Here is a 20,659-nt window from a genome sequence, read left to right as displayed (position 1 = left end):
TAAGCAATATAGTATCATGTAGAATGTGTATAAGATATGTTAGAAAATTGAACTTAAAAGGCTGTCATTTTCTTTTGAGAGACACTTTAGATCACTACATTATATATAAAAAAGCCAACCCTTATAACTCTAATTAAAGTTAGTAGATGGTACTCCCTCTAAAGTATTCAAGCAGTTTAAACTTATTCTTTTTAAAATCCATTACTTAAGCAGAGATAAAACAATGCTAAAAAACCTACATTCAGATATTAAAAATTTGAGAAATTAAAATAAACACTGAATCCTTCCTCTTGCTTCCCTTGAAAGAATACCAAAGCCCAACTTCCAAACAGTTTAGGAACAGTTTACTTGGCCTCTTAGTTTTTCAAAGGTCAGAATACCTGTATGAATATTATACAAAGTTAGTTTTCTCGTGCCGCTTGGCAGACATGGAACTAAAGTCTGTATTCAGAATGACACTGCTATACCCAGTGAAGCTGTTATGCACTAATGAATCACAGAATCCCAGGTTGGAAGGGACGGGTAGACCACTTTGGCACACTGACATTTCCTATGGAGGAGTCCTGGAGAATTTGTCATAAGTGTAACATCTTGAAAGCATCTAAGTAATTCAGAAGGAAAATGAAATTGAAGACAGTATCTTGGTACACCCACTTTTGAGAACTATTGTCATTCTGTGCTTGGAATGAACACAGAATCTTCTGTTTTCATGGAAACAGAATTATCATAGAGTATGTCTGGCTGTGTTAACATGTCTGGACTCATTGACTTACATTTTTGAAAAAATTGCCCAAACCAATATAATTCCACTGCAATGACAGAATGGCTGTATAACAATGTCTGAGGTCAGCCTTCGTGCTCTGACTCAATCTGTCCTCCAGCTAGAGGCATGAGGAAATGAAGTGGGTTCGGCAGAGAAGCTGTAACTACAACTCTTGGCCACAGACAAGAACAAGGGCATAGAGAAGTACAAGAAGTGAGTCAGTGTAGCTAGTACTTTGCAGCATACATATACTGTGATACTGGACAACAGATATTGTGCTAGACAAACTCATACATTTAATGAGTTAGGTGACTGCAATGGACATGGTTGCACTACATCTTGAGTAGCGAGATTCAGGCAGTCACAATGTAGACTTGGCAAGACGGCAGTCTAAAAGTGACTCTGGCCGTAAAAGATACTTTCTGAGAAAGTTCAACCTAATTTAAACATAGTATGGCAAAATAACTTTTCTGTTCAAATCTGGACAGCACTGCAGCAGGTGGGTGTTTGCAGTATGAATGACTGCAGAAGTATTAACTTTGATATCAAATCTAGTATATGGGAAATTGCATCCTTAACTTGGAAAACTCCCCCCACCCCATATTAAATTAATTTACTAAGCCAGAGGCTTTTTCAACATCTTCTTTTAAGATTAGATGCTCTAAGGAGAGGAAATGCCATGAATTTTCTTGGTATTCAGCCTGTGATTCCTGACGTTCTACTCTTCTGGTTTCCTAATGTGAAGAGTTGAGTGGTTAGTTAAAATGAACAGGACCATCCTGCAATAGTAGTAGTAGCAGCAGTAGTAGTAACAACAACAGATATCAAAATGCCACTAAATTGGGTGCCCAGTTTTAGAGTTGTTTAGAAAACCTTCATTTCAGTAAAAAGCACAATTGCTTCAAAAATCCATCCTTTTGGGGAGGTCTCAAGGTGCCCACATTAATCCAAAGTGTGTTTTTACGATTTAGAGCTACACCCCTTAAATTAAATACTGGCATACTGGGCTTCAAAGGGACTCTTTTTCTCTCGTTGCTGACCTTGTTCTTAAGTAAGAAGAGTTGAATGAAATGTATTGGCAGCTTTTGTAATTGTTTTGAAACGACTCTGCCTTCTCGCTTTGTAACTGAATAAGTTAGCAAAGCTTTTCAAAAGAGCCTAGAAGGTTTCTGGAAAATAACTGGCCTCAGCCTTACTTAAAACTACATTTGTTAACTTACGTTACCTTTTCTCTTAAAAACAAATTAACAATTTAAAACAATGCTACATTGATTGGCCAACTATAATGGAATTTCTGTGAAGTATATACAGCATTAACACCTCATTAATAACACATTAGTTCTTCATTATTGCATCATTACAATGAACATCAGAAGAATTAATAACGTCTGACCACAGCAAGTGTTACCAAAAATCATTCCCAGTCTATGAAGTTATTTGGCCCATGGTCATTGCACATGCATTTTGTTTCAGTGATCCGGGATGCTCTTGACAACATGGAAAAAAAAATTTAAATGCTACAGTCACATACCTTTTGAGGCCCCAGCGATATCATATCCAAGGAAAACAAACTGTGAGTACGTGGTGGGTAACTGTGAAATCTCTTAGCCCTTTTCTTGTACTTTAACTCAGGTCCAACAGAGCTATGTGACTGGAGTTTAAAGTGCACTAGAAAGTATTTGGCCTGTCTTTTTCTAGCAGAGGATTTTCAATGGTCTTTAAAGAAAATGAAGGGCTTGGACAGCTATTGAAATCAATTCAGTGCAATTTTTTTTAAAAACAGCAATTCCTCTCAGTTCCTGTTTTTTTTTTTTTTTAAAAAAAGTTTACATAAGCATCAAACCAGTTGAAATCTCTTTTGCATGCTATGGAATTAGAAAGATGGTTGGGGAATACAATATTTTGTTTGGAAATAATAAAAATATAACATGTTTTGAATTTTAAGAAATCAAAGCACTTATTTTTATGTCAGGATTAAATATTTTAACCTTTTCAGAATTATTTTGCCTGTTTTTCTTACAAGAATGTTTTAGCAAACTATTTTAAACACTACATCTGCATTTTTCACTGCAAGCTGCTGATCAAAACCCACCACTCCACTCCTCATAAATCTACATTCCCCTTCATCCCGCTGATGGATTTACAGCCTATGCAGTGCTCTTAGCAATGCGGTCTCTGCTGCTACTGATGTGAAACTTTGAGGATACGACCTAATCCAACAGTGGGTGGCAGAGTTAACAGAGACGGTAAAAGCGACGGTGCTACCTGGGTTCCTAGGAATCTACAAAGATGCCTGGGATGTCCCAAATGGTCAAATTTGCTATCCAGGACCAAAGGAAGCTCAGCCTGATTCCTTGCTTCCTCCTCATTCTGTAACTCTGGGTGCATCTCCCAGGGAACTGAGGCACGGAAAGGCTATCTGCAAAATGAGGGAAAGTGCGTGTCTCTGCCTCGTGCATTAGCATAATCACCTTACAGTCTGCCAGTTCACTCAGTGAAGCGCTGGGGACAGAAAGGAGACCAGAGACCACAGATGAGAGGAAAGGAGACCCTGTAAGTTGGGCACAGGGCTCGTAACTAAAAGACAGAAAAGGTCTGCCAGCTCTGCGACAGGCAGAGCGAGCTTGGCACGGGGAGGTGAGAGGGAGAATCAGCCTGTCGGGCTGAGGGAAAGAGAGCTGACCTGGCAGCCGAAAGAGAAAAAGGGCAGAAGACCTGCAGATGTAGCAAGCTGCGGGGAAGAGAACTGCCCAGCTGCCTGCCAAATAACACTGCAGAGGGAAACAACCCCAGGTGATCTGTCTGTTTGAGTGTCTGAGATCATTTGTATTTTGACACGTTCCAGGGGCTGGGATTTATGGAGTTCATATGGAAAGGATAGTTATCATGACTCCATTCTCCAGGATGCCTCCTAAAGAAGCTTCTTTATGAAAAAGAAACAAAATGTTTCCTAAAAGTGCTTCTGAAAAGCTCTGAAATAACATTTTGCTCCCAGCTTCCCTCTTCCCTCCCAGAAAACAACTCTCTACATTTTTGGTTTCTACTACTATATAATAGAAATGCTAAGCAGTAAAGCTAAAACCTTACTGAATGCATGAAATAGGAAGTAAGGTGCACAAACACATTCTCTTACCTGAGTAAGCAACACACAGATGGAGGATTTCTGCTTAAAAAACACATACAGAAACAAGCCCAAGCCAATGAATTGCTAATCCAAGGCAAACTACCCTTGGTTATCAGATGTGTTTTCTGAAATGTTCCAAGCAGACCCTGAAGGAGTTATAATTCATAAAGGAGTACCTCACAGAAATACTTGATGTTTGGGGATTTTTAAAATAACTAAGCACACTCTACTGTTTTTTCAGATCTTGATTTAATTTGTCTCAGTTTTGATTAAAATGATTTGAACTTGTTTATAAATAACAAAATGGCAGAAGCGATACATTAGTTGGGAAAACCCCCTGTATTTTTTCAGGGGTAATGGGGTTTTATTGTTATTATTTTTCTTTTTCAGAATGTGTAGCGAGAACAGACAATATTTGGTGTTAGCATAGTGAGGCAAACGTAATGGAAATGATGTCTTTCTTGCTTAAAGATTCCCAGGAGAAGTATTAGGAGAAAAATACCCTAGACAGGGAACAAATCAGACTAACTCCAGGCTACATGAAATAGTTTTGAGTAGGGTATGATGCATAAGCTTAATTTGGTTTTGGAAAGACAAACTGCAACACCACCTCAAAATAATAATAAAAGTATAATTTATTGTCAGTTTAAGCCTAGGAAATCTTCTGACAGAAATACTGGCTAATATAATATTGTTATTTGTATATGCCATGATTACAAGCTTTAAAGTTTCATGCTGCTGCAACCTTTTTGTTTGTTACCTGAATTACACAGAGGAATTATGGAATTATTCAACTATCTGAAAGACCATTACAGAGTTTTTCGGCTGAGTTTCCTAACTGAAAGAGCATTTGCTAAATCTTGTTAGATTGAGCACAACCGTGAACGTACTGAAATGCCATCAGTTTGTAATATTTCTGTTTTGAAGCCTCTCCAGAGGTAAAAATAGTTGCAACTTTGAATGCCTTACAGAATCCTTGTTTCCACATGCCTCATTGCTCTAGAGCTGGGGGTCGCATGCAATGAGGCAATTAGGATTATTTCAGGCTAGATCGACGTTGCCTGTGGAAATTAGTAGAATTTACTCGGATGAAAAGGCAGTACTTTTAATGGTCATAAAAAGTGGAAACCATAAGGAGATTCTCAAAAAAGAATGGTGTAGAAAAGAGTGATTTAAGACCAGGTTTATGTCTGACTTTTGTTTTGGTGCACAGTAAGAAATTTCACAAAATGGCTGACTTAGTCTCCTGGTTAGAGATAGTTATAGACCCGCAAACCCTAGGAGAACAAGCTTTCCTCTTTTACTTCCTTCCTTTAGCCTATGGGAGAAGTGGAGAATAAATAGATTAATCCCTTAAAGGCAATGTAGAATTTCCTGTATGCATGGAAAAGATTCAGGAAACAATTCTCTGGCTTCCTATGAGACGGTGTGGGCCTCCCATTGTACTGACTGGTGCCTATAAAGCACCATTTGGTTGTTACTGGTAACAAATGACCTGAATTAGTAAAAAGTCCTAAGCAAATTTGTGCTGCTTGCTATTTTTTTTTTTTTTTTTTGTGAAACAAGATGCTACGATCTCTACAGAAGTCCTGCACCATAGCATTGGTAAACTTAGGGTCAGGTTATTTCTAGGCTTCTTATAAACCTGTAGGTATGAAAAAATGTATGAAGACACACTTCTCTAGCTATACATATGTATATATGTGTATATTTTCATGGGGGAGGAGGAGATATGAGAAATGATTATAGCAAAATTGCAATGTAAAACTTCCAGGATTTACGTATTGCAAGCCTGGTCAGACTAATCATATAGTTACGCTGGCAAGTTGGACGCTGAAGTGCTGTCTTTTTGGCTGAGGGTACTGTCAGAGTAGTACGAACAGATGGAGCAGATGTAGCTGTAAAACCACTCCAAGCGCTCTTGCCAAGATGCTACTTGCATGTGAGGCCTTGGTTCTAGGATGGCCAGAAAGGAGAACTTCTTCCCTTCACTTTACTGGAGTGGTTTAAGTAATTTGTAAACTGGAGGAGTACAAATTTTTCCGACAGTAACAGGTGCAGTAGACTTCAGGGAGAGGCCAGAGTCAGCAGCAAATGGGAATGAGGATAAAGAAGCTGGCAGACAAATCTTAGTGTATTGATTTTAGCCTGCCAGAATGTATATTGGATGAGGCTGGAGACCTGCTGACTCTGTCCTCTCCTGAAGACTGCTGAAACTTTCAGATTATGAGGCCTGTGAAGTAAGAAAGTCAGAAAGGCAGATTCTTATCATTAAAGTAATTTTGATTTTAACTGATAATCACATACAAAGAGATTTTCATTTTTTAGAAGATAATATGGGCTAAGGAGTTACTTTTCGTTGTCTTTTTGGATGCAGATTATTCTTGATGCTACGGTTTAACTAATGATGTTGTCTTTCTGATTAGCTGCTCAGGATTGCAATTTTTCCCTGTATATGACTGTATAATTTCCATTCATGCAAATGGAAAAAGGATACATGTATTGCAGAGGGAGTAGAATTCATGGCTTTTGGCTTGTTATTGTTCCCTGCTGTTGAGAAATGAGGTGAGTATTCTGGTCCAGGTCTTTTATTTGCTGTTTAGCCAATCACAGCACAGTGTCTTATGGGGTCTTTTTCAGAATTAGTATTTTCAGTAACTGAAGAGAAGCTGAGTCATGAAATTTAGAATTCTGTCTTGATTTCAGATTTAATGACAAATCTGGTCCAATGTGTTTGAGAACACAAGGAAAATTGCTCAAAAACCAAGATTTTTCTGAGTAATCATGAATGGGAACTTACAATTTTTATTAGTTTTTTTATATATTTTTTCTGAGGTATCCCGGTTTAAGTTATCCTGCTTTATTTTAGAAATTAATGGGTTAAACCGTGGGACTGTAAAAAAATATGTGCTTACTTAGCATGTCTTAAAGTCCTGTCAGTGTACCAGGGCTGTAGTTGGAATGTGAAAGCCACTCAGGTGGCTTTCATTAGGTGTCATTTTCTTCTTAACAAGTTAAGTAAACTCTCAGATTCCTGTTTATTCATCAGTATAGCATATAAGGAATAAGCAAGTGATTCAGAACCACTGTTTACTGCAAAAATTTCCCTTACTATGTAAATTGAGGTCCTGAACTGCAAAATTGTAAAGGTACCTGAGTCCCATGGATTGCTATAGAAAGCTAATGATGACCTACCTCCACAGGAGCAGGCAACCTCTCATTAATAGATTTAATTGGGCTTAACTGTCTTTCCTGTCCATTCTAGGTGTCCTCTTTTTTTCTTACTTTTAAGTGTTTAAAGCCCTGAATAATATGCACATGTCATCTTCTGTACCGTCTGTTAAAGAGCCTTCCTAACAATCTTAAATTGTCAGTCATGTGTATTCTCCTTCTGTTTAGTAATTTCCCTCAGGTCAAGTGGTAAAACATGTGTTTCCTTTTAAGAATAAAAACTCATTCACCACGTGTGATTAGGTAGTGTAGGTAAGAACTCTTCAGACAGCTTCTGGTTTGTTGGGGGAAGGCAGTAGAGGAAGAAAAGATCCACACTTGATGTCTGTGTCTGCTCTGTACCATTAATAACTATTTATTGATGAGAGGAACCTGTACTGTATCCTGAAGGTATGTAGTTATACAGGTGTGATTGCATACATGATTCTTTCTCAGTAGCTGTTAATGCTTTTGACTCAAAAAGTGAGGGTTTTTTTTTCTTACTTTTACTATTATAGAATCATGACTTAATACAAATGGCATTTTGTTAATAAAGGATGGTTTTGTTTTTAAAGGGTCAGCTAAGTACAATAGTTGAACTTACGGGCTGATGCAACTGTTAGTATGCCTCTTGTCAGCACAACTGCTGTGTTGCTCAATGAAGTTACTTGTTCTTTAACGCTCATCTCTTAGAGCAGACTCTGAATAGTCCACCTGGTCTGAAAATTCCGGTTTCTCTTTATGTCCAGAGGTGCTGCACTGCCTAAAAGGAATACAGGCTTGCCTCACAATTAATGGTTGTAGTATCTTGTTCGAAGGAAGCTCTGCTTCACAGAGATAAAGCTATGGCTGTACACTGTAGTTGCATTACATCTGAGACCAGAAGCTGGAACAAAGTGCTTTCGTTTCAGTAATATCTCTTAAGCAAACATTTGCCACTGAAACACAGTTAATTTCTAAATTGCATAGTAACAGTTTTGTTATCCTTTAATGAAGAAGAGGATGTAGATATGGGAGTTTTAGTACATACTGTGCTTTACAATTTAGATATAGATCATATGCAAATTTTATGTCTGTTGCAGGACCTTTGCAACGGCAGGGGTATTTTTCAGAAGTATAGGGGAAGTGTTGTAACAAAACAAGTATTTCACCCTAGTTTCTAGTGTGAACAGCTGTCTTCTCTCCTCTAACTCGGTACTAAATAATTCAAAATCATCTGCCTACAGTTAAATCATCTTCTAAGCTTGTATTTCTCCTTGAAGATGTCAGTCTAATGTTCAGTGTCCTACACAGTAAATGGTCTGTAAGAGAAGCGTCTCTAAAGGACTTCAAAGTGATGTTGTCGCAGGTTCATTAGTTTCCTTATTTCTAAGAAGGGTATTGAGGCAGCTTTTCATGAAAGGGGCTCTGCAGCGTCCGATAAGTCATAGAGATTCTGCCACATGTGAGAGAAACATGTAAGGCACCAGCAGGGAACCACAATGGCAAATTAGGGTGATGGTGGTGGGAAAGGGTAGCTGGACCAAGTGGCTACCTGGGCACAAGGGCTGCTTGGTGAGCTGGTGACTGTGCAGTGCTCAGGATACTGAGTGAAACTCAGCACTGCCAGTCTGCTTGATTTCACTTGATCATAAGGCAACTCATAAAAGGCCCTCTCTGAAAGCACAGAAAACTGCAAAAACTCAAAGTATTCGGGTCCATCTGAAAGACCCAGGGATTTATTCTTTTCCCTATAAAGGTCTTTCCTTATAGAACATTAATCAGAAAACTACTGTAGAGGATATTTCTTGGTGTACAGAAAACTGTCCTTAAGTGAGAACAAAAGTAATTGAATATTGAATAGAGGGTAACAGAAAAAAAATACAAAATCAAAATTTGAGTGTTTAATTATATCAGAACATAATGGCTTGTGACCAGCAGTTTAAACCGACTTTTCAAAGTCAGCCTGTTTCCACTCTGATCATACGTCGCAGCATCTAGAGATCACCTTAGAGCAAGACTTGATGAGAATTGATTGTAGCCTTATCATGGGAAGTTTATCAGATGGGTGCTAACTCATGGCAGGTGTTTGTTTATCTTGATTAGATAATGCTGCAAACACTTTGTCATGTGGCTGGAAAAATGAGAAGATTGCTTCATGGCAAGAAATGTATGCTGACAGGGGATGTGTCAGAGCTAGTTAAAAGAGAGGGAAAGCTGTATTTTGAGGCATTTTAAGGAGAAAAAAGAATACATATGGAACGCTCATGTTGGTGGGTGTTTTTCCATACTTTCAACCTACGTAGGTTTACTGCTTGTTTGCTTATTGCATGTATAGGGTATAGTAACACTGTTATATACTTGTATTTCTGTGGATGTCTGGCAAATATACTTGGGGAGGGGATTAATATGCGTACATTAATGTTATGCTGACAGTGGTAAAGGAACTTGCTAATCAAGTTGGAAAGATGGAGAGAGTTGAGAAAAAGTGGATGAGTAAAATGATAATTTTCTTGTGTATTTTTAGCTTCTGTCCTAAAGGTTTTTATTTTCATGTCCTGTTGGTCAACATGAATCTAACGTGATGAATGTTAGGAAAGAATGAAAGACACGCTGCACAGTGACGGCAGTCTACTTTTAGATCAAGTTCTGGTGCCGTAGATAGTTGTATTGCAACTGGAATTTGGCGTCCAAATTACACTGTAGTAGCTCTTCTAGTGTGGTTTGTGTTTATATACCATAGTTTCAACAACTCTCTTTTGACAGGTAGAACCGGATGAGATAAGAGGGATTGCTTATCTCCTTATAGGTTACTGCGTTGTCTCAGAAATCACAACACAAACAGTTTTATTTCAAAGAAAAATGTTAGTTTTCCCTTAGATAGATACATGCTAAAAACTGAACCCATAAACATCGAGAGACCTATTTAGATTATAAAATTCCCACTACTTTGTTTTTAAGAATGTAAAAGAAGCTGCAGAGAGCCATACTTTATTCTGCAGAAATTTTAATGATCACAGTTGTTCATTTCATAACCCCAGCCAATAGTCAGAGATGTCTTAAAAAAAAAAATCTGAGTGTTTTAAAATATCCCATGTGCTCAGTAAATGTAATTAGTCTTGTAAATTAGTTCTCTAAGCAGAGAATTTTTTTGTATGTTTATGAAGTCTAGAAGACTAGAATTTGATTTAAATAATACCAAATATATAAAAATATATTTAATTTCTGTAAATGTTAACATCTTTATAAAACACTTAATAAAGTAGCAGCTAAGCTGTTTTCTGAATATTTGAGGCCAGAAGAATGACTCCCATCAGCTGACTCTCAACTTTTCTGAGAAAATATCTTTTAGAAAATTTAATGGCTCTTGAACCTACGTTATTTGTGGAAATATTGCCCACTTCTGCCTGCCTGCTTGCGCCCGAGACTGCTTTCGCACACACATATGGAAAAAATACTTTTCTTTATTAATTAAACTACTAAAACACATTTGTCTTAAAACTTCAGTCTTATTTTCCAATCTCATTATGTTCAGGTGTGGAATGATATGAGCTAGAAATTCCCAACATTTCATTCCGGGTACTGTCACCACCTATAAAAAGGGAAGAACGGCTTCTCTTGAACAACAGCCTAGAAAATAAAGCAGAAAAACTTCAGAAACAGATTTGGTTAACTGTAGGTCTTCTCAGGCAGCCAGACTGTAAAAATAGGATGTAAAGGGATGTGCTATTTTCCCTCTGAAAGCAACTATGTGTGGATATGATGCTTACTGAGTCCATGGAATAAAGTGCTGAGATTACTGCCAGAAAGATCTCTCTGTGCCCTCTAGGGCTATGTTTGAAGGACGTATTAAAATGCAGTAACTTAGCAGGCTTCGTAGGAAATAGAAAACAATGGAGGGGATACTTTGCTATAGGTCATGTTAGTTGCAACACCAGCAAGACATACTAATGGTGATCTTTGGAATCTCAAGTTGACGTTAGAGCCGAAAGAATCAAACTATAGAAACTGGATTCCCCTGTGTTGCAAACTGGCATAATCTGAATGGCTAAAAGCAAAGAGTGATGAGACTTTAGAAAGGGATGGTGGGATATCCCAAAGACCTGTCAGAACGATCTAGAGCTGAGAGCAGAGGGACAGAATAGCCCTACTTTGTTCACTGGCATATTTTCTGGCTTTGTCAGCCAAGGTCTTTAAGAACAAGTTAGGCACTTGGCAGAACGCTTTGGATGTCAGTGATGCTGCCTAGTCAAGCTGGATAATCTTTTACAAGTCCTTCCAGCTTTACTGTGGTGCTTTGATCCTTTCAAATAAAAACAAACTGAAACAACCCCAGCTGTTTCTCCTCGGTTTGATAGCACCTCTCCAGCCACTGCCTGCCTTCCTCCCATGCCTTCCGAGCACAGAGGACAGTGCTGTACTTCCTTATTTTTCCTTGACGCTTTGCATTTCCAGGATGAGTTGACTGGGTAGCCATCATCTTGTTTGTGGAGCAGCAACGGGTGTTATGGATTCCTTGGTTAGGAAGTTGATTCATCATACATAGAGCTACATCCCAAACAAACCCTGGATCTGAAAGCCCCCTAGTTTTCAGGAGGTTTGTAAACAGATTCTGCGTTTCAGATTAGCTACCTTGTTCTTAGAGATAATAAAATACTTTAACTTCAGAATTTATTTTTTCTCCTTTCTAACCCCTGGTAAGGGCATTATAGCCTTTCTTTTCTGACTAATATGCTTTCTTCTGTGTGTCTCCCTGTATGTTTTGTCCATTTACTTCCCACTGAGTTTGCCTTGTAATATCTGGATTACCAGCAGATGTGATTTGTGGCCTCAGAGCCACCTTGGATACCTCAAGTATCAGCAATAAAAATCTTGACCCACGTCCTCCAGGGAGTGAAACATCATAGTATTCACAAAGACTACGCTTAGGAAATCTGCCTCTTTCTACAGTCAGCGGGGACTGAGACTTTCATAGAGACAAAAGCTAGCTCCTAAGTCATCCTGAAGGAGACAACCTCTGTGATAATTTCAGGATGTCCCCAGAAATGACTTTTCCTTTTTGTTGGTGTCCCGTCCTCGTCTCCCCCCTCTCTCCCCCCCCCCCCCCCCCCTTGGTTTCCTTCTATAAATGATGGATGTATTTGCTCTTCATTAAAAGATGCTGCTGAGCACAGTAACAGAACTGTATTGGGCAAAGCCAAAGATTTGTTTGGTTCCCAGTATCCTGTCTCCATCCATGGCAATAACCTTGCAGTGGCTGTCTCATACCTTCTGAATTCAGGTTTTCATGGTAAGTCAGAGAACTCAAATCCATATCCTGTGCTGAAAGCTGCAGGCCTTAGAAGGAGCTTTGATCAAGTAGGGTAGTATTTTTCCCTGTTTATTTATCATGGAAATCCATGCTGCCATAGTTCATATGACAATCAATATGGTTTACATCTTTAAAAAAATGCAAGAATTACATGAAATGTCACCGTACCGAGATATTTTGTCTGCTGTGTTTATTGTTTAGTTACTGATTCAAGATTTTTCATACTTTTTAGACCATTAAATTTGAATAAGGCTTAAATATACCTAATGGCTAGCTAAATTGGTTATAGGGTATTTGTGTCAATAAAGACTAAAATTATATTACAGAACAACATGAGTAGACTAAGACAGCTCACATTGTCAATGTGATGAAAATTACCCAAAGAAAGCAATTAAAACTCAAATCCATGACTAAATTACTGTTGATTCTAAGTACAGTGAATCCAATTACACATTATATTACACTATACGATCATGGGTACTGTAGCAGAGTGTCTTGTCAATATACTGTCAATACAGAATTAGAAAAGCAAATCTATCATCACACTGAAGTAATATGCAAATCCCAATCAGCATGCTTACAAACTATTAAATGGCCAGAAGAGATGGAAAGGAGCTGAAATCTGTGTGATACGTACATTTCTGCAATGAAGACCAAATATAAACTTATACACTGCAGTTGTTATTTCATCCCACCACAGATAAAAGTATGAAAGAAAATAGAATATTTGTGAGAAATTCTGTAAAGATTAGAATTAATATGAACTTAGTACCTGAGCCTTTAATTCAGGGCTTGCAGGAGAATGCTTATATTGTTTAGTATACCTACGATACCGATGCACCTATATTCCCGTGGCCTGACAGCAGAAAAAAGGAAAATGTTCATGGCTGAGGCAAAACTGAATCTCAGATCGCAACAAATACATTTTGGTGTTTGATTGTCCTCTGCCCATACTGATGGGAAGTACTCATGCAAGTATGTGTTGCCAAGCCTGCCCAAGGCAGGGCTGTCGACTAGAGCGCGAGCCTTCTCTTTCAACAAAACATAAACCACGTTGCCATCGTCCTTTTACAGATTTGGTGAGCTTGAGGGTTTGGGGGTAGGAGATAGTATTAATTACTAGAACCTGAAGTGAATGATTTAAAATGGCCTTCTCTACTAAACAATACAGCTGTTCCTAACTTTATTATAATGACAAGCTCTGTTTTTAGCATTATCTTCTTCTGCAATCCGTACTTAAGATTTTTTTTTCTTTTTTTTTTTTCCTGTGCTTTTTCAGAAGTAAACAGTACAGCCCCAGACTTTCATTTATGGTCATTCCCAGGAAAACTAAATTCCAGGTTGCATGTTGCCACGCAAATCAGTGATTGCACGGACAGAATTTCACTTCATAAACGTAAACTGTAAAACTTATTTTCCCAGTAAGTAAAAATAGTGGTGTGACCACAGCTTTTATATACTGAAACTCTGCAAGCAGTGTAGAACACAGCTGTTTGTCATATTTCTGTAAGTCATGAGGACATTTAACATAATGCACTAAAATCAGCATTTGGTTGTGGTGTGTGGTTTTTTTTTGTTTTGTTTTGTTTTGGGTTTTTTTTAATGGATTATGGCACTAAAAGAGGACCATAGAGCAAAACTCTTAGGTAAGCCCCCAATCACCTCTTTATTTATTTATTTATTTTCCTTAATGAAAATTCAGTAACATTTATGTTTTGATTGCATCTATTCAAACAGAGCAGGCTATGAAAGGATAGAATTGGCAGGAATTTCATGCAATATCCAAATAAATGATTCTAGGAGTTAAAGATATAATAAATCCTGTATTAGTTTTTCTTTAAATTGTGATGGTATAAAATATTGGAAAATCTGGAACACAGGCTATACTTGTAAGAACATGCGTTTCTGAGTGACCGATAAGCTGGTTGAAAACTATGGTGTATCATTTTAGGTCTTACGACGATTTAAGAACGCAACAGGAAAAATTGCAGCACTCTAAATCAGGAGGGTGACCTCATATCGGAGACCAAAAACAACATGGAAATTTGTGTAACATGGGCCTCTGAGGAATAAACTGTTTCTGATAAATTAGGAAATCATATTTAACAAACACAGATGCCTAATATTTTTGTCTGAACAGTAATGTTTTATCTGAATCACTGCATTACTTTTACAGTCTTGCTCAAGATATTTCTACAGTAATGAAACAGCTCACTTGCATATTATGCCAAGTAACTGGTTATGCTTACTTGCAGCTTATATGTTATAACGTAAAACCTCTTTTGGTAGATGATAGAACTGTGTGATTTACCCTGACTGGTCTGAGACTACCTTTTGATTTTAGGTTGTGTGGGGTTGGAAATATAAATGGAACATTAAGCAATGCGAAGGAACAGGAGAGGCAGCTGCTTTTCCATCTTAGCATTTCCTTAAAAAGGGCAAATAACAAAGCAACTGGAACTTCAGATGAATAGTCTCCATTTCTGTAAATAGACACAGTATACTTAGTTCATGGAACTAAACCAGCAAAGAAACTAGACTGTTAGTTCCTCTTTTCAACTTTCCCTTCAAGAAAAGATGTTAATGGAGAAACATCTCTTTCTGCTGTTCATCTTGCAGATGATTTCTAAGTGACGTCTCGCATCTGCCAGGTAGATTTTCCGTTTTTCTTTAGCGTGGTATTCATCTTTCTAATCTCTTAACCTTCATTTTTGCAAGGTCTTTCCTTGGTGAAAACCATCTCCTATTCACATCAGCTGAAGTAATGCATGTGCGTCTTGGGGACAATACAGCCTACCCTAGTGTTTAAGGGGAAGGTATATGCAGCAAGTATAACTGCACTGAGGTATTATCTGCTCAATTGAATAGAAACCTACTATGGTATGAGAGGTAAAGATATGTATTTAAGAGACATCATCTCTTTCAAAGAAACATCTCTCTGCTGGTAAACAAAATCGGCATTTTAAAGAATTCTTTTTTCGAAAGTGCTCAGTTTGGTTATGTTTATATTTAGAGGTGCAAAAAAAGCAATCATGCAATTTGTCCACTACATCAAGCAATTTTTGCTCTATTCTTTCTACATTTCTGCATATCATTGACATCTCTAGAAAATATACCCAGTCATGGAAAAGTAGAATTTCCAGCGTTGAAAAAAGAAAATTGCTCCATGAAAGTAGCAGAAAGTTGGACTTCCCATGCTGTTCTTTTAAGACAGAAAATATTATCCTCCAAAACAGAGATTACTGTGATAATTCAGCATTTCTTGAGTAGCTATCAAGTAATGCTATTAACTTGCACTCTAATCTTGGTAATAATATTGTGTTGTGGCTTTCCTTCAAAAAAGTTTATTCTACTATTATTCTGATTCTTCTTATGCTACTCGGTGACCAGTCTAGGTTGGGTTGCAAGAGCTATGTTTGTACTTGTAGTCACTCAGTTTAAATAAGAAATAATTCTGTAGTTCTTAATTTATTTTTTATGATGTCTATTGAATATATAGGTCATGGGGATTTACATTTCTTTGACCTTATGCAAAATGTAGCATCTGAAGCTGTTTGTAGCTTTTCCAGGCAGCACAGAGCCTAGCTGATTAGTCCATTCTGTAAACCAGATTTTCTGTCTTGCATAGACTGAATCTGGACATAACCCTGGCATTGGAGCGGCTCTGCAATAAGTGGTTACAATGTTCTAGCCTGTCTGCGCGCCAAGGGAAAAAACCAGCCATATTTGCAGTATTCCACTGGCGTGTATTTACAATAATAATTGGAGGGATAGCTCCCTGTTTGTTTGAGAACCAATGGTTTTGCATTCGAGTAGAATTACAGGAGAAAGCTAAATAACCTTTATAAACCTAATTCATTGGGGTTGTAAGGCATAACATACACCTAAGAAAGAAAAAGCTACTGGTAGCATGCAAAGGATAACACCTTTCTTTTTTGTGATCTGCAGAAGAGGATGAGCTGTAAAAGATGTCTTTACAGGTGTGACAATGAAATAAGTCACTGCTTTATTTTGATTATGTCTGCCTAGTTTTCGTTAGTTCTGTATAGGCTTTTTGAATCTTGATTTTTTTTTTTTTTTTTTTTTGACTCTGAATTTGATTTTCCTCCAGTATGGAAAAATTGATTTGTTGTAGAACAAATTTATTTTCTTTTCAACTGGTTTACACAATGAAACCTTGGGCAAATTGGATTTCACTCATAGCTCAGTCACAGGAACAAATTGATGTGCACCTCTATTCATAATGGTCATGAATACATCTCCTGATATCTGTTTCCTCTATACCTTTTTCACGATTTCCTCGTCATTACCTAGATGCTCTTAGCAAACTCCAGAAAATAATACCAGCAGGTTTTAAGCTGTGCATGTAGCCCAAGTTAAAATTGAATTCCACAGCATGTGTATGACATAGCATGAATATAGAACAGCATTTTGACATCCATGAATGAGCCTGATTTTGAAAAACAGTTCCTTGTATGAAGTGCTAATCCTTCTGACTTGTTAAAATAATGGGAACAGGAGTTTAAAGGATGTGTATGCAGATGTCTTACCTGTAATAATGACTTTTTAAAAGAAACTAATGTAGACTCTGATTCATCTGCACTACTGAAATTAAAAGCTAATTTTCTCTTGCTTTAATTTGTCATATCTTGTGGAATCCTGTATGCTGCGATCAGAGAGATATTGGCCTTTAGACTTTGCATCTGAAGTAGCTGGAATTGAGTTTTCTTCATGCACCCTGTAACGTGAACGTAAATGTGTCATTCTGTAGGCTTGCACAAAATGAATACACGTTTTTTGAGCATTTAGTGCCGTTGGAGCTTTTGTGTGTCAGGTAAGTGAGAGGACTGTTTTAAAGTGTTGAGAGCAATAAAACTTTAAAAAGGCATTCTCAGAGTATTTATTTTACTTAGTAATGAAAATAGCAAGTCTCTTCTGTAGCTTTTTGTTTTGGCCTTTGATTTTTCATTAATTTATTCTGTGTAACTAGCCTGCTCAAAGAATTAGTTCAAAACTGTCTTAATTTAATTGCATTTAATATTAATATATTTTTACCTTTGATGTTTAATGTACTATTGCTATTAAAACATTGACCTCTGGTGGGGGTATTAGCAGCCTGCCAGTTACGTGTTAATTAAGGGGTATTCTGTGGATGTACAAATAGTTTGGAGAGAGAGTAACAAGCTACATTGCTATTCCCTGGAGTCCTCCAAAACTGTAAATATTTAGCTAGCAGTAGATGCCAAAAGAAAGATTAAGAGAATTTGCTGTCCTAAATCTCCTGACAGGTCCAGGCCTACCATTCTGGTCATTGATCAAGTGGAACTGTCCCAGCCAGAAATAGGACTGTTTGTCAGTGTTTATATCCCCAGTGATCTCTTATAATATGGCTTTAATTAAAAATAATCCCAACCTATCCAAAATGTTTTTTTTTTTTCCTGTTACTAAACATTCACAACTACATTTAGGCATCCACTCTTGCCAGCTGATTCTTAAAATAAGAAAGAGTACAGCGGATGATTTGCCTAAGGGAAGATTTTCTCAGAAGGAAAGCAGTACAGTGTAAGTCTAATTAGCTGCTTAGGTTTTGCATTCTCTCTTTCTGCCTACTACACACAATTTTGTCCTCTCCTCATGAAAGCTTGGATATGAATTTTGTTTCTGTCCTCCTACTTAAGAAATGTTTTTGTGTTTTGGGGTGGTGGTTGTTTTTTTTTTTTTTGCTTTTAACCCAGAAAAGGGCATACAGCCATGTGTGGTGCACAACCAGAACCTTTTCCAGTAGCGCATAGCTAAGTGACTGGGTTGGATTTCAAGGCCTTTCAAAGGGACTGTGGAAAGTGCCAGTGAACCTTATAACTGAGGATTAGTGAGTGTTGTCTAATGTTTGATACCCCACATAGCTAACTACAGTCCCTCTGCAGTAGGCTGTGAAGTTCTGAAGCTATCAGATGTGATAAAACGCATGCCTGGCCACCATTCTGTGCTTGACCTCTACCTTCCCCCTTTCATTTAATATGAGAAATGCAAAAACTCTTCATAAGTTACATAGAGGTGTGCAGACACCTCTGCCTAACACCCTGCGATCCCTATGTGTATAATATTTTCCTCGTATTGGATCTCCATGATTGCCTGATTTTCATCATGCGTTAATCGCACTAAACTACCCATGAGTTCATTGCTTGATAATAAAATTTCTGCTTGACTTCATCATATTGCTTCTGTTGAGTGTGTGCAGACATGCTGTTTCACTTGAAAGTAACTACTTCTTGTAAAGTAAATATTTGATGGAAGGAGATTAAAGTATATAGGATTTTCTTCTACAGATTTAACATTGTTGAGTAACAGTACAATACAGTTGAGGCTGTTTATGGATGCATTACGCCTTAAATACTTGATCACCCTTCTGTTTCATCCCTAAAATACCCTCAAATACTCTAGTTTGGTAGACTAAACCCATAGAAGACCTACGCTACTGTACTGGTTCCACAATGGTCAGAAAAGAACAGGCTTCCTTTATGGCCATAAAAGATATAGCCTGGATATGGTCTGGATTATGCTGTGTATTAAGTATAGGCGACTGCTTCTCTCCTATATGCTATATAATATCTCTTATATTACAATAACTGTGTAAAAACTATGTTTATCTTAGTTTTATATTGATAGAGGCTGTGTTCTGGTTCAGTTCCTTAGGCATTCGTTTTATCTGGAGTCATGTCTTATCAGTGGTGTTTGATTTAGTATGTTAACAAACATACATGAGGTTTGGAGGGTGTTTCTTCTCTGTGGAATCACTCAAAATCTTTCATCTTCAGCTCTGGAGGCTGCCTGTGAGGAGAGTGTTTTGTTGGTTAGACACCCTTCTTGATGAGGCAGAAACTGAACTAGGCTTTCCATAGCTATGAGCTTTGGATAATTCATTCCCTCTTTGTGATCCTCATTATGAAACTGCAAGTGAGGAGAGGTATAGCAGGTGGGCAGGAAAATGTCAGCCCGCCCAAAAGAGGCTACCAATACCAAAAGTAAAATTGCAGAAGAGGGTATAAATCTTGTGGAAGGAAATGAAGGAAAAAATAAGAGGCCATTTTGACTTGTGCTAGAATTTGTTTCGTGTGGTTTGTCAAACACTCTTACTGCGCACACCATAACAGTAGACTAGTAGTCCTCAATCGACCTCAATTCTACCTGAGTCTTGTGCTGCACTATCCAACATCATATCACTTCCCGCTGTAGGGGTGAATCTACTTCATTCATTTAATATTTTTACATACTTTTAAAATGTTTGTATTAATACTGCATAAAGCCAATTCCCTTCTGTTCTGAAGAATGGTACCCAAAGGCAACTTTTTCATTTTGATGTATTCATGTATATATTTAAAGTGCATTTCAAATCTGCAACTGAAAATATATGTGAGAAAGCTGGAACTTGGTATGGTCTGCCTGCATGTATGTGTACAGCAAATGTAATATGTGAATCCTTGTCCTTGCATACATATGCTCATCTTAGAAATGCAGTGGTGCAGAAATTTATGGCATCTGTTTGAAGGGAAAACTATTTCTAACAGAAACTAACCTAGCCCCCTGAACAGTGTGAGGGATTAATGTAGGAAACTCCTGTGTGCCATGCAAGAAAGTACAAAAGACTGGAAGGACCTGCTTTTTGAATCCCGTATAAATGAAAAAAGCTTCACTTAAAACTGAGCAAAAATTGCTGGAAAAGAAGAACCTGGCAAGAGATGAAAGAGAGTGATGTAGGTGTTTCCCTTTGAAAAGAGTGGACTAGAGTTTTCTGGGAATGAGAAAAGCCTGACTTTCTGCGAGGAGGAGGAGGAGGGGGTACTGTGAGTGGGATGTCTGGGAGGGACGAAGAGGTACTACAGGGGCAGTGACCCCCAGGCACGAATAGAATGGGAGGCGCTTCAGCTTCAGCAGGCATGCTGTCACAGGGAAGTGGCTGTGTTCAAGAACCCGGCTAGGCTAGATGTCCACAGTGGTTTTATGCTGAACTGAGTATGGAAAGACTCAATGAACCAGCAGTTTGTATCCAAACGTCTCGCTGAGGAATTCTAATCCAAGGTCCTGTGTAACCTTACCTGAGCAGTTCACAATCTACCGATTGCTTCATGTGTGTTAATAAAACTCTTCATTCTTTGCAAGCAAAGGTGTAATCAGAGGCGAGAACTTCAGGCGCATTTTATTTCTTTTAATTCCCTTTTAGAAGTTTTTACTAACAGCTCTAAAATGCTCTCATTAAGCTATATTTTAGAGATTT

The sequence above is a fragment of the Phalacrocorax aristotelis genome, chromosome 11, assembly GCF_949628215.1.
Source record: "Phalacrocorax aristotelis chromosome 11, bGulAri2.1, whole genome shotgun sequence".
Taxonomy (NCBI): domain Eukaryota; kingdom Metazoa; phylum Chordata; class Aves; order Suliformes; family Phalacrocoracidae; genus Phalacrocorax; species Phalacrocorax aristotelis.
Note: the sequence above shows the minus strand (reverse complement) of the source record.